Genomic DNA, 24,621 nt, shown 5'->3' with positions numbered 1-24,621 from the left:
TCCATTGCTTGACTGGGCTAACATTTTAAGTACTTAACACAGTACTGGAAAGCATATTAAGCATATATTTTGTCTCAATAATATAAATAAATAATAAATAATAAAATAATATAAATAAGCAAACAGCATCTATATACCGTACTCTTGTTTAATTGTAAATCCTTATAGATTTAGTTTATACAATCTAAAATAAGAGTGAAACAACATCAAAAAATAAGTCAGGTAAGGTTTTAAAAATATGAAAAAGATGAAAGAGAAGATAGAAGCAAAAATCCATTTAGGATGGATTTAATATGTAGTGTAACTTCCAGTTAAGGAGTGGTTCAATCTACAAAGTCTCAATCCCGTGGTCTATAGTGCATTGTAGAGAAGAGGAGCTGAGCAGAGGAGAGACAAGATGATGGCAAATATAGAGGGCCCTTAATGTAATTTAATCAAAAGCAGCTTTAAAGGAAAACTTCACATATTTTTTTTTTTTAAAACAATTTAGCAGCTATACACCCAGAGAAATCACGCACACATTTATTTCTGCATGCATTTTTGTTGTTGGGGAGGGCGGGTATATCTAAAAATATATTGCAAAAGCTACAGATCTCCTGTCTGTAAACTTTGAAAGACACCACCTTTTTTCCTAGCACATACTTTCAATCAAAGTGCTCTGACACATAAGTCTCAGTTTTCCCATAGGAATACTATAACACAAGTCTCAAAAGAAGTAAGACTTTCTGTCAGAGTGCGATGATTGGTTGACTTACAAGGTATTAGTTTTATTGGACCCCTTCACTATAATAGGGGAGGGTTAGGCATGGTTACTGCATTTTAATGGAGAGTGGCTAGGTGCTTGGGGACCTAAAGCCTCTGATGGGGCAATGGCACACATTTTAGGTGATGTCCACCCTCATTACATATTTCATTAGTTGCCTCCACTTGCCACCCATGGATGGCGGCTGAGTGGATACTAGATTCCTCCCATTTAATGAGTTACCTGTCAACCATGGATGCAGCGCAGGCAGGGACATTAGGATGTCTCTCCCAATTTTTTAATTTATTTTAATTTGTAACCTCTACCCGCTGGCCATGGGTGGGATGGGGCCTTTCTAATCTTTAGTATGTATGCCCCCATATTTCTTTACATATTAATGAGGTAGTTGACTAACAAATTCTGGCCAGCCTTACACCTCCAGTTGTTTTTAACTGTTTGCCTGCTGGCAGCTCTAGCAAATGGTTCAAATTATCATTCACTTGCAAGAAGTAAGTAAACAATAATTCGGAAAGTTACACATTGCCTGATGCATTTAGTCCCATTAAAAAAAAAAAAAATCTGTGTTCTATGAATGTTCTAAATACTATACTTTGTTAGGGTCCAGACGCAAAAAGCATTTTTAAATTGGGCACAAATGCATCTAGCTGATTACGCGAATACACTTCATTTTTCTTACCGTCTTTAGCTATCAACAGTGCTTCTATTACATGAACTAAAATATGTTTTTGTAGCTGCATAATAATTTCAGGTATAAACACAACTAATATTTAAAGATTTGCATTTCTTTGGTAAATCAAGTAGCTGTATGACATTGTGGCTTTAGACATCCAAAATGTTGGCACAGCCATCAGTGTGGACATGTCAGAAGTTGGGATCACGTGATATCAAAGGCGGGAAAAGATTGTACATCATGCAATAACTATAAGCTGATTTCGCGTATGAATGTAAATAATACGATTTATGCAAGAGAGGGTGATCAACCAAGACCAGCGTAGACCAACCTTGTAACCACATCTTTTATACTTCTATTGTAGTATCTAAAGTGAAAAGTGAATACCTTTTTTGAAGTCCTATGTACCAACTAGTTATGTGTCTGCCCATAGTTACTATTACATATAGCAAACTGTGTTTTTAGTTTTACTTCAGTATTTACCTGCTTAGCAGCATAGAACACAGACTGCAACATTACAGCACTTCCTAAGTCTCATACTCACATTTGAATCTTGGTATTTTTAGTCACTTTTGGTGGACTTTATTCTGGACTGACATATGTGAATTTAAAGTTAAATATTGTATTTGGAAGTGTTCATTTTGGACTGATATGTGTTTTTAGGGTTTAATATTTAGTTTAAAATATGTATTTCACTATACAGTGAGGGAAAAAAAAAAGGATTTGATTCCCTGCTGCTTTTAAACGTTTGTCCACTGACAAAGAAATAATCAGCCTATAATTTTAACGGTAGGTGTATTTTAACAGTCAGAATAACAAAGAGACAGAATAACAAAAAAATAAAAAATAAAAATGCATTTCAAAAAAGTTAAACTTATTTGCATGTCAATTATTATTATTATTATTATTATTATTATTATTATTATTGCCATTTATATAGCGCCAACAGATTCCGTAGCGCTTTACAATATTTTGAGAGGGGGGATGTAACAATAAATAAGACAATTACAAGAAAACTTACAGGAACAATAGGTTGAAGAGGACCCTGCTCAAATGAGCTTACAGTCTATAGGAGGTGGGGTATTAGAAACATTAGGATAGGAAATATCAAGTAGGAGTGAAGCAGAGCTGGAGGAGAGAGCAAAGCACTATCCCATAGGAGAGAGCAAGAGACAGGTATGTAAGGGAGAGATAAGTATTTGACCCCTTCAACTTACTGCTTGGTGGCAAAACCCTTTTTGGGAAAAAAAAAACCCTTAAGGTCAGATGTTTCTTGTAGTTGGCAACCAGGTTTGCACACATCTCAGGGGGGATTTTGTCCCACTCCTCTTTGCAGATCCTCTCCAAGACATTAACCCCTTAAGGACACAACTTCAAAAGCTTGTCTGACACTTAAGGACACAAGACATTTTTGCATATTTTGCTGTTTGTGTTCAAACGCAATTTGCATCTCTGTCATTAATTGCATCAACACGTATTATATACCGTTTTTTAGAGGTCAAACAGGGCTTTAATTTTATGACACATATACATAGATACATTCTCATTAATTATAAACATATTTTCCAGAAAATGGGAAAAAAACTATGCATTTTTTTCACAGCTTTAGCAATAATAGAGTGCATAATATGTCCAGCTTAGAAAAAGGAATTCAAAATAAATTCATTTATGTGTCTTGATTTATAGAGTACATAATATGTATAGGATTTCAGCTTATTTTGAAAGTTACAGGTCACAAAATACATGGACTAAAATACAATTTAACAGGGTAGATAGAACACACAAGAGGCTGTGCAAAAAGTTGCTGTGTGCACACCAAGGTGCTACTGGTATCTATTTGAAGGACAGAATATCACAAACATTTCGGGTATTCCCTTTCTCAATGCACCATGTCCCTGTTAAAAAATAAGAAAATAAAATTTTAATGTGAAACAATTTTAGAAGTTATGTTTGTCTTGTAGGTTTAGTAGCCACCACAGAAAACAAATATGCCACACAAAAATATATATTTATATAAAGTAGACAACACACGCTATTTACCTAATGTTATTTTGACACTTTTTACAAAGTAATTTCTTCGCCAAATCTCTGACAAATATTGGAGTCAATTTTTTTTTTTCTCTCTAAGGTTTTTGTAATGTGTATTTTGTAAAGCTGGTGTGTGCTATTCCTGCACAGAACCCCATATTGTGTTCAGATGCATCTGCTGAGTATAACAATACACCCATTGTACGCCTTTGGCAATATTCTGTGAAGCTACAATGCCATATCTAAGACAATTTCAAGACTATTTCAGTTTCTATAGTTATAATTTTCCTATATGGAATTGACGGGCCTATGTCTCATTTTAGGGTATTATAGCAGTTAGTATTATACCAGGGTATTTCAAAAGGCATATTTTGAACCTTACCGTGGGATAATTTTTCTGCTAGCTTGTACCAAGTGTACCAAGTGTATATGTATGTACCTTTGCCAGGTATATGTGGATGTTGAAGGGGCACATTTGAGATGCAGCCATTTTTTGTTTCTAACTTTGAAGTTTTACGCTTTGTCCATGTTCCATTTTGGAGTAGTTAAGCTGGTTGATTATTCAAACTACCCCACAAACACATACTATTTATTAAAGTTTATACCCCAGAGTAATCCAAAAGGAATATTTTGGACCTTAGCGTGTAATCACTTTTTTTCTAGTTTGTTCCAGGTGTAGTGGTAATGAGCATTTTTTATGTATTTGTTTTACTTTCTAAAACTCGTTTATAAAGTTTTTTAACTTTTTCTACACTATTAAAAAATTCTATAAACTTTTTTTTTACCGTTAACCCCCTAACTAGCAGTAAGCAGCACTAACATTAAATTACCCAATTTCCCATAACTCCCCCCCACCCCAGCTAGAACATATATATTTTTAAAATATTTAAATTAATTAATGAAATAAATTAAACCCTGAAGGTTAAAAAATAAATAAAAGTTAACCCTCATGGGTTAAAAAAAATTGGATCACAGTATAATACTGTGATCTGTATTTTGATCACTGTAGGCAGTGATCAACTGACAGTGAAGGGGTTAATTTTTATTTGGACTGGGTAAAGGGGGTGGAATTCTTTTATCTTTTTTTAAACGTCATTAAAACATTTTTGCAAAACTTTTCTTTACTTTTTAAAGCTTTTTAAAACTTTTTTAACGTTAACTCCTAGCTAGCCTAACACCAAATTCACCAATTCCCCCCTAACTGACACCCACCCCAGCTAGCTAAATATATATTTTTTAAATATTTAAATTAATCAATAACATAAATTTAACCCCTGAGGGTTAAAAAAAATAATAATAACCCTCAAGGGTTAAAAAAATAATAATCAAATGGCATGGAAGGGATTAATTTTATTAAAGCAGGGGAAAGAGGGGTGGGATTTAACTTTAACTTTTTTTTTACACGGTGAAGCAGGTCATCACTGATCTGTCTCCCTGCACTTCACACTAGATGTGGAAGAGCAGGTAGGCGGATCCTGAGTCCCTGCAGCACATGTGCTCGCTCTGACAGCCTGTTACAGGGAGATCATCACTGATCCGTCTCCCTGCACTTCACACTAGATGCGGAAGCCTGTCAAAGCGATCACAGCTGCAGGGGCAGCGCGATCAGGTGCTCCCGGTCTGCCTCGAATATCGGCGATCTGGGGTTAACTTTAATAAATGACAGAAATTTTACGTCAATAGTCCTTAACGCAAGGACAAGCTTGATGGAAAAGTTCCGTCTTTGGTCAGGAAGGGGTTAAGGTTTCGAGGCTGATGTTTGGCAACTCGAACCTTCAGCTCCCTCCACAGATTTTCTATCGGCGTAAGGTCAGGAAACTGGCTAGGCCACTCCAGGACCACTTGAGCCACTCGTTTGTTGCCTTGGCTGTGTGTTTTGGGTCATTGTCATGCTGGAATACCCATCCACGACCCATTTTCAATGTCCTGGCTGAGTGAAAGAGGTTCTCACCCAAGATTTGATGGTACATAGGCCTGTCCGTTGTCCCTTTGATGACGTGCAGTTGTCCTGTCCCCATAGCAGAAAAACACCCCCAAAGCATAATGTTTTCACCTCCATGTTTGACGGTTGAGATGGTGTTCTAGGGGTCATAGGCAGGACTCCTCCTACTCCTCCAAACACGGCGAGTTGGGTTGATGCCAAAGAGCTCGATTTTGGTCTCAACTGACCACAACACTTTCACCCAGTTCTACTCTGAATCATTCAGATATTCATTGGCAAACTTCAGACAGGCCTGTATATGTGCTTTCATGAGCAGGGGGACCTTGCGGATGCTGCAAAATTCCAGTCCTTTACGGTGTAGTGTGTTACCAATTGTTTTCTTGGTGACTATGGTCCCAGCTGCCTGGAAATTATTAACAAGATCCTCATATGTAGTTCTGGGCTGATTCATCACTGTTCTCATGATCATTGAAACTCCACGAGGTGAGATCTTGCATGGAGCACCAGACCGAGGGAGTCTGACATTTATTTTGTGTTTCTTCCATTTACGAATAATCACACCAACTGTTGTAGCCCATTCCAGCCTTGTGTAGGTCTACAATCTTGTCTCTGACATCCTTGGATACCTCTTTGGTCTTGGCCATGGTGGAGAGTTTGGAATTTGATTGCTTCTGTGGACAGGTGTCTTTTATACAGGTAACGAGCTGAGATTAGGAGCACTCCCTTTAAGAGAGTGCCCCTAATCTCAGCTCATTACATGTATAAAAGATGCAGAAATCTTGCTGATTGATAGGGGGTCAAATATTTATTTCACACATTGACATGCAAATCAATTAATAACTTTTTGACATGTGTTTTTCTTTTTTTTTGTGATTCTGTCTCTTGTTGTTAAAATACATGTAACATTATAGACTGATCATTTCTTTGTCAGTGGACAAACATTCAAAATCAGCAGGGGATCAAATACTTTTTTCCCTCACTGTACATCTAACACATTTCTCCTGATTTATATACCGTATATCAGCGTCTGGTTTCACAACCAATTTTACTATTTTATTAGAGTATCCATATGTTGCATTGTGACTTGTTGCTGCTGAGGGAGGTCTCACAACTTATATTACCACATATCCTACAACAGCTCTTTCATGGTCTACAATACATGCGGTATATTATGTGACATTACTACCTAGAGCGTAATTACTGAAAAGGAAATAAGGGGATATTCCCCGTAGAGTAAAAAACAAAAAGCCCCAGGTACAGGCACCCCTTCACCTTTAGTTGTCCTTTCATGATGGGGATGCAACACATTTCTTTTATCTGTGGATTGTCAAGAGAAGGGCACGTTTGTGAGAGGGATACCTTGTCTGTAAAGGGCTAGGTACCTAATGCCGTCTACACCCCTATAGTATCACTTTTGGTATATCATCTAGTTAGGGACATTTTTTATAGGGTTTTTTTTTTTGCAATTTATGTGTTTTCTTGTTGTATTGCTAGGCCTTGTGAGAGGCCTTCCTCCCCCCTACCTCACCCACAGGACTATCTTCATATACACCACATCCCTCAAACTTTTTTACCATGTTATGAGAATGGTACACTAAATTTACATATGTCAGCCTCAGTCTCTCTATGATATTTAACACCTATTGAGTTATGAATCACATAGCCATATACTGAAATAACTATGTGACAGATGAGCTTAGATTGCTTTACCTAGTAAACTGTTATTGCATTATTTATTGACTAATTATTTGGATATACTCTCATAATGTTAGAGGTCTAAATACTCAGTACAAGAGGAAGGTGTTGTTGTATGTGACCTTGCAACAGTCTGACTAAACTAATCTTCCTTCAGAAGTCCCAAATATAAAATCCCTAAATTCAAGCTCCAAGATTACCCCCATCGGTTTCATAGAGCAGCCAGGGCCGGCGCTACCATTAGACGAATAAGGCATTTGCCTGGGACACCAGCCTCCGGGGGGGGTGGCGCCCACTGGGAAGTTTCCTGCTGTTATCTGGGGGTGCTGTGCTGGGTGAGCAGCTCCTTAGCCACCCCCCCAGTGCAGCCATTCAGATGCTGGGCTCCTCTCTGTTTGCCTGCTCATCCAGAGCACCAGAGCAGAGCACACTGCTTCCTGCAGGCAGGGGAAGCTGGGACATGACTTGATATCCTGGCTATCCCTGCATGTGAACACCAGAAGCACTCTGAGGAGAACAGGAAGCAGCCTCCCCAGGCTGTTTCCGTTCTTTCTCACTGTGCTTCTGCTTTCACTTAAAGGGACACTATAGGCACCCAGACCACTTCAGCTTATTGAAGTTGTCTGGATGCACTGTCCAAGTACCCTTTACAAACTGCAATAAATACCATTCAGGGTTAACTCCACCTCTAGTGGCTAATCATGGGGACGTCGAGCGTCACGCAAAACCCCATAGGAAAGCATTGTATAATGCTTTCCTATGGGTAAATACTAATGCAAGCGCGGCAATTGAGGAGTGACAGCAGACCTGAGCCAGTGCCGAGGGACATCAGGTATGTGGCAGAATGGGCTTTTAACCCCTTCTGCACCACGAGGGGGAAGGTGCGCTTGATGAAGGGGGAAGCTATAGTGCCAGGAAAACAATATAGTTTCCCTTTAATAAAAAAAAGGGAGAAAGGCTGTGCCAAAATTAAATAAATAAAATTTGTCCCAATATATATCAGAAAATAGAATGTCTGTTCCACTGGTGTTTCCTCTGTCTGTAATACTTCAAATCGTCTTGTGATATGGGAAACACAAAGGGAAAGGACCAATCGTGCAGAGTGTTTAAAATTGAGTAGTTGTAGAATAATAAGATATATTACACTCACATTTTCATGAGCTAGGACCAGCTCAGGGGTAACAGATGTTCAGCAGATTAATCCCTGCTTGTAGGATATTTCGGATGCTTGTCCTCTGGAATGTGATAATGTCCACCTCTCAGGAAAAGAGAAATATAGGAACAACAAATAGTGCTCTCTGATGGTATGATATAATATAAATAAAATAAGAAGGAGATATACTCACAAATGGAGTGCAGATCTTACTGCACTTTAAATATAGCCCCATTAAGATTAAATCCTTATTAGCTGACCTCACCTTTGTGAAGAAATTAGACTCTGACCTAAAATGTTATTCAAGCACAAACAGGTCTTCAGAGATAGAGGTGTACACACCAGTTGTATATAAGAGGCCTTTTGATTCAACAAGCCTCAAAACTTAAGCAGAAATATGTCAGTTATTGACCTGGAAGAAACCGCTCCAGAATGTCACTGCACTTGTCACTGCAATAGTGAGCTAGATGCCAAAAGCTGCTTGTACGCGTCTCTTTATGATCTTTGTGCTGAAGTTTGAATTGTTGTCGACCTGTAATGTTTGACTTTGTCTTCTCACTATGAAATTTGTTCTAAGGTTTATTGGTCCTTACAAAATTCTCAGATGTATTAATCTTACTTCCTGGATCTTCACAATTCTCAGAGAATTCCTAAAACATTGCTATAATATAGTTCTTCTGAAACCTCTGATTTGTAACAAATATACTAGGCATGTTACTAGGTTTCATCCTTTATCACTTAATGTCCAGGAAGAATTTGAGGTACAATCTGTTCTGGATTCCAGATGCTCGCATAGTTTATTATATCTTATCCATTGGAAAGGTCCTGAGGAACACTTTTGGGTTCCTGCTGCTGATGTGCATGCACCTAGTCTCCTCTGAAAGTAAAAGGCACGTTTTTTCCTTAAGCTTTCTGTTCTCTGTCCTGTGGGCAGTTGTAGAGGTAGGATATTGCAATCAATATGTACCTGTTCTGAGGCCTTCACTAGCATCTCTTTATGATTATTTGCGTTGATGTTTGAATAGCATGACCAAGCAAATTTGCAATAAATTTTGCAAATTGCTGAATTAGGTTCTTTGGCACTCTATTATGATGTCAACCAATTTCTGTGAAGCATGGGCGATATAATTCCTGGTCCTTTTAGTTCAAATCACCCTGTTGTGATTCTTGTATAGCCAAATATAGTATTTTGTATTCTTAAGTTTTTGTTACTGGTCTTGGCTTGTTATTTATTTATTCTACTCTGTGTTCTTGATTTTTAGCTCATCATATACCCGTTTTCTCCTCCCCTTGACCTAGGCTTTTTCTTTTACTATTCTGTACATTAAGTCACGCCACTCTATGGCTTGTCAAATTAAGAATTTAACAGAAAAGATCATTGCTATAAATCGACAATCTAGTTACATAGGCTGAAAAGAGTCATGTGTCCATCAAGTTCAGCCTTCCTCACATTTGTTTTTTGTTGTTGATTAGTGATGTCTAGAACGGTTCGCTGGCGAATAGTTCCTGGCGAACATAGCATGTTCGCGTTCGCCACGGACGGCGAACATATGCGATGTTCAGTCCGCCCCCTATTCGTCATCATTGAGTAAACTTTGACTCTGTACCTCACAGTCAGCAGACACATTCCAGCCAATCAGCAGCAGACCCTCCCTCCCAGACCCTCCCACCTCCTAGACAGCATACAATTTAGATTAATTCTGAAGCTGCATTCATGTTTTTTTTTATTATTTTTTTTGTGTTTCTGTTTATTATACATTATCCTCCATAGCCAGTAACCTGTGTTTATTATACATTATCCCCCCATAGCCAGTAACCTATGTTTATTATACATTATCCTCCCATAGCCAGTAACCTGTGTTTATTATACATTATCCCTCCATAGCCAGTAACCTGTATTTATTATACATTATCCCTCCCATAGCCAGTAACCTGTGTTTATTATACATTATCCCCCCATAGCCAGTAACCTGTGTTTATTATACATTATCCCCCATAGTCATTTATCGTTGGACCTAGGCAGCATGATGTCTTAGGCCGGCCCAGAGAGTGAGTGAATAATATAATATATATGTTCAGAAACATATTAGTACTATATGTAAATCGGGTTCATGCAAAGAGGGTGAAAAGGTATTAAATCCTCCCAATCTTTTAATAATATGCACTGGAGTGTCAGTGTTGAAGGAGACCGAAGCTGCCCCTATTCTAAATGAAAGACCCGAGACATGGATACAACCCAATCTTAGGAGTAGTGTTCTGATGTAGAAGATGAATTTAGCCGTAGTCAGAGGGATTCAGTGAGAGTAGTGGTGAAATGTGTGTGGCATGACTGAGTGTGGGTAACTAAGAGTCAAGTATTTTAACTGGGCACTAGTTCTAGGTGGGATAAAGTGGTATAGAACTAGTGCCCAGTTAAAATACTTGACTCTTAGTTACCCACACTCAGTCATGCCACACACATTTCACCACTAGTGGGTGAGTAGTTTGGTTTGTATTAGAGGTTTGTAGAGAAAGTATATAGTGATCATGATTTTTAGCGATATCCAATATTGTTAAGGTGGTCCCAGTGCCACCACTCATATTTGGAGTCACAATAGCTTGCATTTAAAAAAAAACAAAAACTTTTTTGACTGTAATATAATAGCAGTCAGTTTCCTTCACACGTGTGCGTTTCAGGGCCTGCCAGGGCACAGTGTCACACCAGTGCAACTCATATCTGGTAACAGTAGTGTACATTAAAAAAAAATACAGGGGGCTTGTTGTCACCTTTCGGGGACCCTTGGTGTTGTATGTGGCTGGGTGGAGGAAGAGACCTTCAATGACATCAGTGAGGACAAGGAACGGGACATGGCTAGCTTGGTATCCAACCTTGTGCAAATGGGGAGTTTGCGGTTGTGCAAATGGACTGTTTGCGGTTGTTTGCGGTGCGTTAAACGGGGAGTTTGGTCTGTCACTGTGAAGCGGGCATAACCCTTACACTACCTGATCGATACAACATCATACCTGATGTTTTAAAGCATGTTATTCCAGACAATTTAGGAATGTTAAGTGATTTTTGCCCTTTATGGATTAAAACCAGACTCTGCATCAACTATGTAATTTTCCATGGGAGTTTTGCCATGGATCCCTCTCCGGCATTCCACAGTCCAGATGTTAGTCCCCTTGAAACAACTTTTCCATCACTATTGTGGCCAGAAAGAGTCCCTGTGGGTTTTAAAATTCGCCTGCCTATCAAAGTCTATGGCGGTTCGCCGGGTTCGGCGTTCGCAAACATTTGCAGAAGTTCGTGTTCGCCATTCGCGAACGGAAAATGTAATGTTCGCAACATCACTATTGTTGATCCAAAAGAAGGCAAAAGAAAAACAATTTGACTAAATCGTCTTTCTTACAGTCTAAACACATGACCTCGTTTCCTATGTAAAGTCCTGTTTGTGAATAGATTTCCACACAATGGTTTGTATTGGCCCCGAATATATGTGTATAATGTTATTATATATGTTAAATAGTGTTTTTCTAAATTCAAGAAATTAACCTTTCTTCATAGCTAAAATGTTTCATTCCTTTTATTAATTTTAAAGCCCGCCTCTGCACTTTTTCTAGTGCCATAATATCCTTCTTTAAAAACCGGTACCAAAAATTGCACAGCATATTAAAGATGTGGTCTTACCAGGGATTTATAAAGAGGCAAAATTATATTCTTAATCCAATAATTAATGCCTTTTTTTGATGTATGACAATACATACTAGTCTTAGCCATTGCTGATTAACATTGCATATTGTTGCTTAGTTTGTTGTCTATAACAAATCCTTATTGTGTGTTCTTATTCTTAATTCATTACCATTAAAGGTATACGTTGCTTGTGCATTCTTTACCCCAAAGTGCATAACTTTGTATTTTTCTACATTAAATTTGAACTGCCATTTGAGTGCCCAGTCTCCCAGTCTATCTAATCCCTCTGTAGCAAGGTAATGTCTTGCCCACATTGTATTACTTTACAGTGTTTTTTATAATTTGTAAAAATGTAAACATGACCTTCAATGTTTTTTTATTTATAAATGTTACATAGAAGGGATCCCAGAACAGAACCCTGAGTGACAACACTTGCCACCTCTGTCCAGCTTGAAAATGTACCATTAATGACAACTCTCTGTACTCTATTTTTAAGCCAATGTTCTACCCAAGAACAAGAATTTTCATCTAGACCAATTTCTTCGAGTTTGACCACTAATCTTTTGTGTGGAACTGTATGAAACGCCTTGGCAAAATCCAAGTATATCACATCCACTGCAACAACATTAATCTATACTTCTACTTACTTCTTTGTAGAATGCAATCAAGTTTGTTTCACATGACCTGTGCTTCATTAAACCATGCAGATTTTTCCTGCTAACCACATTTTTCTCAAGGAATTCTTGAAGCGTGTCCCTGAATAACCTTTCAAATACTTTCCCAGCCACAGAAGTTAAGCTCACGGGTCTTTGATTTCCAGTCAAGGATTTTGAACCCCTTTTGAATATAGGAACCACACCTGCCTCCTCCAATCCTTTAGTACAATTCCTGAAAAAATAGAATCCTGAAATGAGTAGAATGCCAAATTAAACAGGATAAGGCCATCCAATACACCCAGGGAACAAACCTTAAACACAATGCCAAATGCCACTCCTCAGGAGTTACAGTCGAGAAATCCTTATGTATCTACAATGGCAGTAGATATGATTTCCTCAGATCCCATCGGGCTGCTACTGATTCCGGATGTAAGTGAAAGTAGAAATCTTTCTCATTTAAAATTTTGAATAATAAATCATTTTACCTGTATTTTAGTCCTATGGATTTAGTACACTACATCTTGTCTCTGCTTCTTTGAAGTCTATCAAAGGTGTGTTTATCTCTGGAGCATGAAAGTTTGATCTGTACTTTACCTGTTCTGCTTTTGTGAGTGTTAATCCTTTCCCCTGTCCCCCTGTTTCTTCTAATTTTACACAGATGTGTACTATATAAATATTTTTCATTTTCATGTCATTATTGTGGATTCCTGCAGTTTCTATCAAAGTGTGTGTGTGTGTGTGTGGGGGATAAATCATCTTTTACTAAATTAAGTTCCACTTTTCTTTGTAAAATACATTGCACTTTATTAATATATTGCACTTTATTATATAACAGAGAATTATATTTAAAGGCTCAGAGCAACAAACTTTTTGTGTTGTTTTTTATGAGTCTAGACTCTTTTTTTGGGATGCTATTTTTTGTTACTTATATTTGTATTTATAAAAATGTATTAGTGAATTGTATTACCTGAACATAACATGGTTTACAGCACATATGGTAATAAAAAATAAAGAAAATGCGCAAAAAGTGCAGCACATAACACAATATATTGCAGCATTAATTAAAATGAATAAGTATGAATAATTATATTTACACTTAGCATGGAATTAACATGAACACATAGAAACATATTATATCACTATGAGCATTTTTTAAAGAAGAAAAAAGTTACTAATTTTGAAAAAGAGATACACTTAGTTGTCTTCTAAAAAATAACATTTAAACCAATACACAAACAAAAAAATTTAGAAATGTATACAAACGTATGAAAAAACAAACATTTACAATCAATATAAAACAAAATGAAAACATGAAAATGTTTTGCCTGAGTCCTGTGAGAAAACACCAACTGGTCATTTTTTTTTTTTTTTAGAATCAACAGAGAAATGTTTATTGATCGTTTCACAAAAATATATATTTGTCTTTATAGAAACAACTGTAAAGTTTGATTAACTATAGAATAAAGTTGTTGATCTTTTGTTTTGTTTTTAGTTACTATCCTGTTTTTGAACTTATATTAACCACTAGCCACTTAAATTTCTGTCTCTCATTAATTAAGTTTATCTTAAATTACAATTATATATTAACTATTTTGTTACTTTTATCTATATGTAAAAACAATAGACAAAACGAATCCTTTTTTTTCAGTGTCCGTTCTGATTTATATCTTTACTTAGAAGTTAAATGATGCTTTGTTACATGGAATATAGTAGGAGAAATTGATATTGATATCATATGTAAAAACTTTTTTTTTTTTTTTTAAAGGTAAATGTAAAACAGTAGTTACATTAGGAAGGACACATCCTGTAGCCATTATTTCTATTGGTAAAACTGATTAGCTACAGAATATTTTTGTTTCTGTAACCTCCATTCAATACACATACATTTCACTTTATCTTGTCATTGTTTCATTATTATACAATATTTATGCAGGACCATTTGGGTCTTCTGACACTGGGTTATTTTTGTGATAATTCAAAGTTATCAGCTAGAATAATTAGCTAAAACAGTTTCTAAAATATACTTGCAATGGGATCTCTGATTACCTTTAAGCCATAAATGTTATAAACCACTCTAAAATATGACTCTAAGCTATGAATTATTATTATGATATTTTGATTGGCTCATGCTATTTTGATGACTCTAAGCTATGAATTATTATTATGATATTTTGAATGGCTCATGATATTTTGATGACTCTAAGCTATGAATTATTATTATGATATTTTGATTGGAAACCAGGCGTCTGTTGGTATCATACATGAAGAAAGCCATAGTGACCAATATTGAAGGGTCCAGAAACAGACAGGAACTCTAATAATGCCAGGTGAGTCTGCTCTTCTTGTCCCCCCCCCCTCCCCCCCCACCAACCCACCTCTATTATTATGTACATTTTAAACATTATCTGTTAGCTATTTTTTCCTCATTAATTTATTTTATAGTATCTAACTTTGTGTTCTTGGTAAACAGCCATGATAGTGAAATCCTACAACTTAAAATGGTAAGTTTTTTTTTTTTTGGGGGGGGGGGTAATTACAAAAAAAACTAACATAAAAAATAGTAGAAAACATACATAATCCAAGACTTAATTTCAACAATTTCTACCCTAGAGTATTATTAATGGACATATTTGTCAAACATAATAAGTGAATGTGTTGTTTGTGCTGGTTTAATAGTTATTTTAAATTTACTTACAAGTTTTATATAGGCAAAAACATTTTCAAAATGTCAAGCATTTAAAAGAAAATATGCAAAAATAAAAAATTGAACTTTAATTATCACATTTGTATACATTTCCACTCTCTTCGATCTCTTCTTTAGTTTATGCAGAACAATATATTCCTAATACTTTAGTTAAGACAACACAACTATTTCAATTACAGTTCTTAACATACTGATGTTCTATACATTTATCAAACTTGCTTTTAAATATAACTTGTGAACTGAATACTAATTACATGAGCCCTCGTTTAATTATTCCGACTGTGTATTTGTTTGATATGGCAGTTAAAGGCATTATCGGAATGTGTTTAATTTGTTGTAATAGTTCAGCATCTTTATTGCCTATTGAGGATGATTTAGTCTGATTACAACGAGCCATTCTCACATACAGAGATTTGCAAAAGATAACAAAATGTATGTATTGTTGTGGATCAAAGATAAATTTAAAACAGACATTTATACAAAACAATACAGACATGTAAGATGGAGTTTCCTACAAGTGAACATAACTTAGTTTTCTTGATTAATTTTATGTTGCCACCCATTTACATTACACACAGATACATTGGTTTGCTGCTATACAGGCACTTTTAAATCCAGTGGCAGAACTAAAGTAGAGAGGGCTCTGGAACAAGAATGTCTTTTGCTCTGCCCACCATCACAAGGTTGGAAAAAAGGTAGATCCCCGTCTGTCGTACAACTCCCACAATGCATTGCCAGCTGGGAATCTACTATTTGCCCATCTTCTAGGGTTTTATTTAGTACTGAGCTGTGTTTGTATGTTTGAATGTAAGCATGCTTTTGTATGGAGTATGTGTGTATAAATAATTGTGTGTAATGTTGCGTTTTGTGGTTTTATGTATTGTAACCTTTTGAAAGTAATGATTTACTTGTGTGTAGTGCATGCATGTGAATGTAGCAATGTATTTTTATGTAATTTTAAAATTAAATGCTGAGATGTATGCACATATAGATATACACTGCCACATACTGATACACACACACACACACATATACACACACAGAAAAACATACAAATACAAACACTGACACATATTCAGATACCAAAAACAGAAAGAAAAAAAAGAATATACATATATTTTTTTCTTTCTTTTTTGGTATCTAAATGCATATATATCTGAATGTGTGTGTGTATATATATATATATATATATATATATATATATATATATACACACAAAATATGTTAAAACAATTGGAAAGTATGAAAAGTCTAAATATAGACTATATTTAGCCTAAAAAGGCTGGTAGTCTAAAAAAATCTACCAGCAATTTAGAAGAAGAATTCTACAATTTGTAAATTTGGTCACCAATGAAAATGTCTCCACTTCTATAGAAAGCCATGTTCGTAGACAACCTGATGGAGATCCTTCCCATCTAAAGTTTTAAGCCAATGAGAGCATAACTACCAATACAAGAATATAGGACTTAGTATGAGTTTACTGAAAAGAGAATCTAAATTAATTCACGACTTCCAATCATTGACAACCTAAGGTCTCAATGAAGAGTTCAACTTCATTCCATTTATGCACTGATATTTCTTCATCTACAATTAAGAAACAATCGTACAATTAAGAAACAATTGTACAAATAGTAACTATTTCTGAATTAGTGTCATTTCCCTTTAGATCTTTGATTAGAACAATTTGTGACACATAAATTTAGCCACCCCCATACTATCATGTTTAAATTTTTTGCACTTATTTTTATGTGTTTCATACTACTAAATAACACTTCGACCACCCTGTATAGTGTGATATAGCATTACTACCTTATAGCAGCATACTCTTTAATAAACACGATTACTAGTGAGTATTGGGGATGTAATATCCTTTTATCAGCCAGAAGGAATTTATACCTCAAATCCCTACAAAATAAATTGTCATTAAAATTCCTATAATCTTGCAAGTAGTGTGGGTGAGTTACAATATTCGCTAATTCCAGAAAATAACAAAGGATCTTTAGAAGTATGTGTAATTTAATTTATATTATGTATACTAGTTCAGGATTCACATCATCTTACAATTGCAATACAAACTTAATTCAAATTAAATAACACCACCATAACGGGAGAATATCTCAGTATGACAAATACAATCATAGTGATGATCTATCATTTGTGTAGTGGATATATGAGTGGGCATCACTAAACCTTGGGTTCAGAGTATCCACAAATTTAGCAATGGCTACCATGGTTTCCATTAGTCCGTAATAACCAGAGCTAATCTGAGATGCAGTGATTGGTGCTTGTCAAATTGAAATAGACCAATAGTTAAGTACTTTTTCCTTTTTAAACCCGATACCTTGGTTGGTGCGGTTCTCTTCTGATTAACTGGTTTAGCGAAACGCACGTCAGGGGTACTGACAAGCACACATTTCAGCCACTGTATTAGGAGTGGGCTTTTATTAAAAAAATATGTTTTATACTCTAGGTAGTTTTTTTGTTCCATTCTCTATGGTAATATGCTATACCCTCACCCATTACTCCTGACATTGTTGCTCTAGTTGGATAAATTATTTATTAGGGCTTACCCCCAATTCAAGAGTTACACATACACCATTTTGCACTTACTGTTTTCACATACAGATACCAAAACACACACTAATACATATAGATATACAGACACACAGTGACACTCATACAGCGGCACAGGGTCACACATACACATGCAGATACACATACAGGCACATAAATAGATACACAGATAAATACACTGTGTGTATATACAGGCACAGATAGATACACAGACACACATGCAAAATGAACACATTTTAAGCCACCCTCCTGTTTCCTTCCGTTTTTGGGTGCGGGAGGGTGGCTTTTCTGGGGTCCAGTCTGCAGTTCAGAGGCTCTTTCTCTCTGCCTTTTCCTCTCACATGGCACTTTCCACAGTGATGGCTGCCAACATCACAGGGGCCCATCACACTGTTAAAGAGAAGTGTGCACAACAGTGCCACTGAAAACACTTTGCCATTGTATGGTCCAAAGTGCCTGAGACACCTGATATATATATATATATAGACACCTGATATATATATATATATATATACTGAAGGCTGCTAGCCGAAACGCGTCTGCTTTGACTTTATACATTTGCTATTTGTTATTTTATGTATAGGCTACTATACAAATAGGGGTAAGTGGAATTCCAATTTTGTCATATTTTGTATTATTGTCTGTCTTTGGTTCCACCCCCATAGTGCACAGTAGTGCATACATTTTTATATATTTTTTAACAATAAATATATTTTGCACTTATACTTGGAGTCTCATCTACCTGAATCACCTGGATCGCTAGCCAGTACTTGGCACCCCTGAGCCTGATTTACAGAGCCTGGTACGGCTCTGGAGAATGTGAGTAAGAGTCATATATTCATTTATTATTCATCAGTCATTATACAGTTTGCACTATGCTGTTTTTTTTTTCTTGTTCTAGTCTATATCCCAATCAAGCTCTACGCTGTTTGTATTACAATCAAGTTTTATATTGGTAATATTACCCATTTTTGCTGTGATCACATTGGGGAGGTGTATATACTGGTATATGTTTCTTTAAAGTGTAGAAGATTGTCCTAAAGTTTACCTATATTGGGCCAATATTATTTTCTGCTTAAAGTTATAATTATTATTTATATAGTGCCAACATTCTGCAGTTTTTACAATTATACATTGGGGATATAAAACAAAAAGTACTGAGGTATAAAGTTGTGTTGATAGAGACAAATTGTGAACCCATTTTAGCAGGGTTCTCTTAATCTTCGAAGAGGAAATCAAGAGAATGAAAACCATATCAGAGGGAAGTAGATTACGTATATGATGCCTGTAATTAGTTTTTTTAATGTAAAAAGGAATTAGTGTAAGCCATGTAGAGCAGAAGGAGAGAAAGATTTAAGTGGATTTTTGAAAGCATTGGTTGGGGATTTGGTGACTGCTATCATGCAAGACGTAACAGATGAACATGGTAAGCATTCTTAAAGAGGGGCTTTTTTAATGATTTCATAAATAATTCCTAAATAGAACAGGGTAGAGCATTCAATAGAAAAGGTGCAGTCCTCGGGAAGTATTTGTCTTTTTTTTGTGCAGCAACAGAATTAGGTTCTTCATATTTCACCCTACAGCAGAAAGGCAGCGGGAGATTAGAGAGGTCAATGCATGGCCGAAGTCTTGGTGCAGGAAAGAGGGTTTGGGGTTTTTAAAACACCGGGCTGATTTTGTGCTTGGGTACAACCTGTATTGCCGTGATGGATTGCACCTAAACAAAAGAGGGTCTGTTGTGCTGGGGGATAGGATGGCTAAAAGATTGGAGAAGATTTTAAACTAGTAGTGGGGGGAGGGTCATGGCAATCTAGAAAATGGAGATAGGATAGAAATGAGATGGGCTTTAACTAAGTATAAGGGGGTGGGGATGGAGGAGGGGCAAGCTCAGAACAGAGGAGGTATGTTATATTGATAAAAAATTCACAAAAAGTACAAAAGACTCATGATAATATTAAATGTATGCTTACTAGTGCAAGGAGCCTATATAACAAAATGGGGAGCTAGAGGCAATAGCATATACTAAACAAACCCATGCATATTATATATATTTCAAAGGAGCACTATATATGTATACATAACACAATAATAAATATGAATAATATATTTTAAAAATAAATGAAAACAATTTAAATTTTTTCCTCAGTTTTAGATTTGATAATTTGGCAAACTCACATTTCGAGACTTACAAACAGAAAAACCATTTGCCAAGCATTTTTTTTGCAGCACAACACCGCCTTCCCACACTACGGGTTATAGCAATTGATCATGTCTCCCTACTGCCCAGTGGAGGGGACTGCTCCAAACTATTACTCCAGTGTAAAGTATTTTGGACACAACATATGGGAACAGTGGCCCCTAGAGGGCTCAATGTATTCCATATTTATGTGATTAACAATGGACCCTTTATTGATTTTATCTCGCAATTTATGCTACTTTAATAGACATTTAGTTACCGGTTATTCTGTCCCATGTCTAATATCTAAACAGTTCCTTATTTTAGTTATTTGACTATGACCACTTATGGGTCTATACCATGTTATGGTGGCTACCCCATAGGGGTGTAGATTATTATTGTTTTGGTTTAATTTCCACCATCCCCCTTGTAAATCGAACAATACATTTCCTTTGTTCTTTAGAATAGCTCAGATTTTATTTAGTTTTGTATTCAGGTACTATTATGTCAATTTCCTTTAAGGGATTCAGAGTTGCTCAAACTTTATCATAGCTTAGCTTTACTTAGTAAGCCTGATCTAGATTATGTTTACATTATTGCAGCGATATTTACAAGTTGCATAGTATAATTTAGTGACTTTCTTATAACACTGAATATCTTGTTTTAGCACACCAACTTTGCCGTCAATCTATGGCTGTATTTTTCACTTAATACAGGCTTTTCTTTTCTTTCCTATTCCCTAACCCCATTTCCTTCCCCACCCATCACTCTGAGCCATTTCACTGTTCTATGCCTCACTATTCTCTATACACTGGTTTTCACTATTTACTCAGCATGTGTGTTTTCCCACAAGTCCATTCCTCTAGTCCCCTTTTGGGTTGCCTGTACACATTGTCATTCCCTCCATGTGAGATTTATCGGATTGTATTGATCCTATGCCTCTTTAACTCACCTTTCACAATCCCCTGACACAAAGGTTTGTTGTAATCTCCTAGCAACCACGTTGAGTCTTCCCATGCTATTGGTAAGTTTTCATGGATTATTGCTTGTATAATGCCACATTTACACTTTATCTGTGATCTTGAAAAAGACCCTTCAAGGGTTGAAACATTGATTATTTTGTACACAGAAATGATGAATTATTGATTGATTTTTTTTTTCAATAAATACACCAGTCACCTTTAACCTTAGACCTGTGAGTGCATCCTATTTTTTTTTCATGCTACATATTTCAAAGTGGGATAGTTGCACCCTGGCAAGCAGTACTTTAAATCTATATCTATATATTGGTGGAGTGCCAGCAGACTTTTATTAGATATATATAATCTAAGTAATTTTTATTTAATTTACATTGTGTTTTGTAACTATTTTTTAACTTTTAAAAATGTTTTTGCAGGCATTAGGGGACAGCATGGACAGCATGGACCCTTGCAGACACTGCATAAGCTGGCTATTCTGGCCATGTTATCACGAGGACCCCATGATCACATGGCCTGGGAGGGCCAGATTGGATGGAGGGTGACTGCATGAGCTCCCAGGCAGTACCCAGGATCGCAACTGCCTTCTGGGGATTCGAGGGGGCCTGGTGAGTATTAAAGATGGCGGGGACGTTCTATGCCATCCTACGGCATTTAGAACCACCCCAATGAGGACAGCATAGAACGCCTGCCGTCCTTAAGGGTTTAAAAGGGCTTTTGGGTAATGTCTATCAAAAAATCTCTTTTCTAAAAATCTGATTTGAGCTTAAAAATCTCCCTCTTCTGTACAATTCTTATTTATCTTTATGTATTTCCCCTTTGGGACAATACATTCTTGTCAGTTTGTTTAAAAAAAAGTCTTATTACGAATTTAATTACCCTGAAATATGTATTATCCAGAACGCTAATACTATTAGTCTGGATTTACAGTACAAACTTTAAACATAAATCAGACCCATTAATATAATTTATAAAATCCAAAAGATGCAAATGTGCAACATCCCAACTGATGATAACATCATAGATGTATCATTTTGAAAGCACCAGGTTCGCCGTCCAGTCATGCTCAAACCAGATGTGGGTATCCTCCCATACTGCTAAGAAAAGGTTGGCATAACTGGGCATGAACCAATATTAAAATGTTCAACGCCTTACCCTCACTACGGCCCCACCTATATCAGCTTCCTTGAAGACGATATCACATCTACCACATCTATCTTTAAAAGCCTTCCTTTCATGTAGACTCAAATTGTTATGAGAAAATTTTTGGTCTCATTGGCCTCAAATTCCGTAAACAGCATACTGCTAAAAGCCTGCAAGTATTCCCCTCTGTCCTGTATCAGGTAAAATTTTGATTTAGGTTTAAAATCAGTATGAATGCAAGGGTCTGTATTATGCAGTCTTTCACTGAGTTGAGTGAATTCTATCACCCAAAATATTAATAACAGTCTACATGAAATATTGATATATATATATAAAAGGGATAATAAAAACATATACCAATGGTGGCGCCACAATCACCAAACATGAGTATAGTTACCATATATTTCTCATGATGACCATATAGGAGATAAAAAGTGAAAATATATATAGTGAAGCATTTAATGATACAGTAAAAAACAATAAAAACAGAAATATACACTCACAAGGAAGATGGCACTAAGAGACATATATCTAATAGTGCAAACACGCTTGTCAACCACTTCAGGGTATAGTCCCCTTTAAAAACAGGTCCAATGTCAGTGCCTTCTAGGGATGAGTTCTTTCTTGATAAGTCTATATACACAGAAGTACCAGGCACAGATGACAGATGGAAATCAAGTCTTCAGGGGATATTGGCAAGCTTCTTCGCTCAACGCATTCCGTCTCTGCGACTTTTTCAAGTGCTATGGGTTCTCGGTAAATCCAGCCTTTTAAATCTTCAATTTTGCGCGGCTTCTTCGCGCGCGCATGCACATTAAGGCAAACGTAATGCGCAGAAAGGGTGTTTCAAAATTTCAAGCTGGAGAGCATGACAGAGGCATCAAATGCAGGAACATAGTATAGATAAAAATAGGATAAGAAAAAACTTAGATACCAATAGTGGGAAAAAATATAATATAAAGTATAATTATAAATATAAAATATAGAAGTCCCATCTATCCTACAGAATACAGAATCTAAATGGGTGCATAATCAATCCATAAAAAACAACATATCAATATCTATATTTAAACCACAGGGGGAGGAGGTTTTAAGTCTATGTATCCATTCCGTTTCTTTCATAGCTAAAGCTTTCTCAATATTTCCTACTCTCCAGTGGGGGGTAATAGCATCTATCCCTATGCATTTAAAATCCTGGAAATTGAAATCAGGGCAATTTATACAGTGCCTGGGGGCGCTGTGTTTTATATTCCCTCTTTTAATGCCATTAAAATGTTCCAGGATTCTGACATGTAGTTTCCTTATCGTACGTCCCACATATTGAATGCCACATTTGCATTCAAGAAGATAAATTACATTCTTCGTTTGACAATTTATGAAATGTTTCATTTTCAAATTTTCTTTAATTGTGGTACATTTAAATTCTATTGTTTTTTGTTTTTGGAACTTACATGTACTATAGTGTCCACATTTAAAAAACCCTTTTGGCTTTTCCCTAAGAAAATTATCAGCATCATTACCTGAAGTTGTGGCTTCCTTAGAAGATTTAATGCAGGGTAAAGTGCTCGGTGCTTGAATGGATTTCAAATTCTGTCATTTTTTATAAATAATCCGTGGTTTAGTCGGTAAAATATTTTTTAAAAATTGATCCGGTTTTAAAATTGGCCAAAATGTATTAATAATTTTCTCTATCTGATGTGCCTTATTGTTATATCTTGTGATAAAGGAAGTACTAAAGTCTCTATTTATTTTTCCGGGAATTTTTTTATTATTATTATTTTCACTTTTTGAGTTCTTTAGAAGTAAAGTTCTTTCCTTGTTGTCTATTTCTCTTTTAGATTCGTTCAACAGTTGAGGAGGGTAATGTCTATCTTCAAACGTTTTATTTAAAATCTTTACTTGTTCATTAAAATCTGACTTTTTTGTGCAGTTCCTGAGGAGTCTTGTCTGTTGGCCCTTTATATTCCTCATCCAATTTGGATGATGACAGCTTGAGAATTCTATAAAGCTATTGCCATATGTAGGTTTAAAATAAGTTTTGCTACAGACGACTCCTGAGGACACGAAGAAGGAAAGATCTAAAAACTTGATTGTCTTGGGTTGAATTTCAACAGTAAAACGTAATCCATAAACATTAGAATTACTATACATTAAAAATTATTCTGAAGACTTTGCTGAACACAAATATTAGTGTTTCAAAACTGGAAAATGTATCACAACAATTATATCATCCGTAAAAGTGCTGTTTGTGTGTGAAAAATTAAAAAAAAAGTCACTTTCACTGACAATATCATCGCTGTGATATGATTTACTGTTTTGAATCACTAATATTTGTGTTCAGCAAAGTCTCCCGAGTAAAACAGTACCCCCCATGTACAGGTTTTAGGGTGTCGTAGAACGTTACAGGGTAAAATACAGTGATAACAAATTAAATTCTCTGGACTTTCGACCTGGGTTGGCAGGCAGGTCC

The sequence above is a fragment of the Pelobates fuscus genome, chromosome 3, assembly GCF_036172605.1.
Source record: "Pelobates fuscus isolate aPelFus1 chromosome 3, aPelFus1.pri, whole genome shotgun sequence".
Taxonomy (NCBI): Eukaryota; Metazoa; Chordata; class Amphibia; order Anura; family Pelobatidae; genus Pelobates; species Pelobates fuscus.
Note: the sequence above shows the minus strand (reverse complement) of the source record.